This window comes from Sinocyclocheilus grahami, unplaced genomic scaffold, assembly GCF_001515645.1.
Source record: "Sinocyclocheilus grahami isolate Dianchi unplaced genomic scaffold, SAMN03320097.WGS_v1.1 scaffold433.1, whole genome shotgun sequence".
Lineage (NCBI taxonomy): Eukaryota > Metazoa > Chordata > Actinopteri > Cypriniformes > Cyprinidae > Sinocyclocheilus > Sinocyclocheilus grahami.
This window is the reverse complement of record NW_015505612.1, coordinates 315,733-318,985: the sequence shown is the minus strand read 5'-3', so window position 1 is coordinate 318,985 and position 3,253 is coordinate 315,733. Positions and strand designations below refer to the sequence as shown.

Genomic DNA, 3,253 nt, shown 5'->3' with positions numbered 1-3,253 from the left:
GTTGATCTGTTCTGGAACAGTGTTGTAAATACAACTTAACCACTGATTTCTAGTTGTGTCCTCTTTTGGAAGGCCAAACAAAGTAGTTTCGCTTTCACAACGAAACACACAGCGTCACACACGGCGGGCTTGAGTGAGCGGCAGCCGGCAGGCTAGAATGAGGAACGGCCGGCGGGCTTGAGAACGGCGCGGTCGGTGTAACGGAGGCCAGCAAGTAGGTGCTGTGCAGGTAAACCTCATTAGCCTCCTTGTTAGTGCGTCCACCTCCAATGCTGGAGACCTGGGTTTGAGACCCACTTGGAGCAAGAATGAGGTGCGGTGGTGAGGACCTGGGAGAGAGGGGTCACTGGCAGATTCAGTGAAGGAGCAGCCAGCGGGCTTGAGGCAACCACATGTGACAACCCCAGGCTGGACTCCACTTTGTCCACGGTGAAAGCCGATCCGGTGATCCACAGTGTGAAGTTGATGTATTTCCTCAGTGACCTGCACAGATCAGCTCTAGGCATGACGAAGCGGATATTGTCCTCTTTTGGAAGGCCAAATAAAGTAGTTTCACTTTCACAACGAAACACACAGCATCTCCACGAGTCACGACACGGCAGCGGCGGCAAAAACAATACTACAGCGAGAATAAAAGTTACGCCTTCTTTCTTTGCGTGAACATTTGGGCGGTGTTATGCAAATCTTCCCACACAGTGACGTAGACAGGGCGTGGACAAGTCTTAACTTTTATAAACAATATCTCTTTGAATTTGAGATTTTAGTCTTTGCAACTTTAGGGATCTTATCTATTCACGAACAGCTTGTAACACTCCAAAGAGAAAGGAAAATTTGAAATGGCATCATATGACACCTTTAAAAATAAAAAATAAATCACCTATTTAGTGTTAGATTTCTACAGCAGATGCTAAAATAGATAGAAGGCAGATTTAGCTCGTCTAGAAAGGAAGACACAACCATTTCTTTCAGACATACCTGAATTTCTTCGGCTTTGACTTTGGAGGCCGCAAGCACTCTTATCAGTTTTTCATGATCAACGGGTTTCCCTCTGAAGAGCTCAGTTAGAACAGGATCTGATCTTCTATCTCCTTTAACTCCTGTTTAATTTGTGCGTTACTCAAAAGGAGTTGACTCTTCACCCTTTCCAGATCGGGTCTCTCTTCAGCTACGAGACCCTAGTAGCTGATCCTATAGCCCACTGTTTGAACACGCACAGAAACCCAACGCATGTGAAATTCAGAATCCACCTCACAGGCTAAAAGCCTTCATTATCTTCACGTCTAAAGAAATTTAAGAGCAGTACCTGGGTGAGAGGGTGAAGTTAATGAGAGTGACTTTAGGAGAGATCTCGGGTGAGTAATGTGGGTTGGGCAGCTTAGTGGTGATGTACATCTTGAAGTCATCATGATAGTGAACAACGGTGTCTCCGAGCTTTAGAATTATGTTGCCTTCTTGGGTATATGTCTGAAGAGCATACACTCAAGAAAGTCAGATTTACACTATAACACTATAACAAAAGGTTTATTTAAATGTTGATCGTCTAAGACTTTAAAAAAAGACACTAGAATGTTCAGAATGTTGTGTGGTGGCTGTAGCACTTTTTGAGCCTTATTTTATGATTTATTCACACAAAACAGTGATGTGTACCTGTCGTAGGAGCACAGGGTCCAAAGCAGGGTCTAGCTCCTCCCCAACATTCTACAGCAAGCAAGGCTTTCCAAAGCGGATAGCATTTTCTAATGCAGGAAGTCTCACTCAGCTTCATCATAGCTAATGTGTTATCATGCTCCTGCGGAAACAGAACAAAAACAAAGACCACAAGAAAAGGCAGAAACAAAAATTGCATTGGGGTAAATTATTCAGTACAATATGCACAATACTGTTCAAAACTTTAGGGTCATTAAGCTTTTATTTTATTTTTTGAAGAAATTAATATTTTTTATTCCGCAAGGACACATTTAAACTGATCAAAAGTGACAGGAAAGACATTTATAGTTTTACTATGTTATTCTGTTTCAAACAAATGACGATCTTCTGAACTTCTCAAAAAAAAAAAAAAACGTATTTGTTTCCAAAAAAGCATAAAGCAGCAAATTTGTTTTTAACACATATAATAAGAAGAAATGTTTCTTGAGCAGCAAATCAGCATATTAGAATGATTTCTCAAGGATCATGAGACTGGACTGGAGTAATGATGCTGAAAATTCAGCTTGGCCATCATAAGAATAAATTACACTTTAAAATATATATTTGAAATTATAATAATATTTCCACAACATTACTGGTTTACTGTAATTTTTGATCAGTTATGTGCAGACTTGGTGAGCATACAAGACTTCTTTCAAAAACATAAAAAAATTATTAACTGCCAGTTCTTTAAAACCTCTGAGCCACTCCTCAGCCATCGCTAAACGATATTCTCCCTGCAGAAATCATACATCGACATTTACTCTCTGTGTGAATCTCACAATTAGTTAAAGAAGAGATTTTTCTGCATTATGGCAATGAGAGAAAAATGTGATTATTTGTCAAGAAAATAATGTAAAAAAAATCTGAATCCTAATGGTTTCTTTTGATTTTAGGGTGAAATATGACCTGATTTCGAACAGGTTTCATAAACAACCACCCTCATAATTAACTCATTAAAATATTCAAACATCATTCTACCCAGCATGCATTTTCCCTGCCGCACTCCCAAACACTCACAGTGAAGGGTCAGAGATAAGCTACGTATCCTGCAGCGAGCAGCACATCTCCTGCCATGTTGTTCACCATGTACTCTAACTGCTGAACTGTCTCTCTCCAGCGCACCTTCTCATCAGCCAGACCACCAATCAGCTGCCACACACAACAATATCCTGTGTCTGAACCTCCATGTGCTCAGTATAAACTCAAAGTATAGTAAACTCCTACAAAAAATATTCACTAGTAATATACAGTATATATATCATATTTATCTATATATATCATATATCTCATCATACTGATGAGAATCAGGCAGGTATGATAAAAAGGTAAGTTTGACAGGCCAATGTTACAGTGAGATAAATGGAAAATGATACAGTTCAGATGGTTTTCCTCCACTCACCTTATCTGCACGGATCAATCTGTTCTCACACAGCTGACATTTGGCATCTGTTCTCAGCAACTACACATATACACACACAATCATAAAACACGGTTGTAGATAGAGTAGGATGTGTAGGAAGAATAAAATGTTTCCAAATCACCTTGTCCAGGCCGGTTTTCATTC

General features: G+C 40.0%; 1 pseudogene; it reads right to left on the bottom strand.

Moving 5' to 3' along the window:
- LOC107551778 (dynein heavy chain 1, axonemal-like) overlaps positions 1-3,253 on the bottom strand; it is a 32,876-nt pseudogene that overhangs the window by 14,961 nt on the left and 14,662 nt on the right.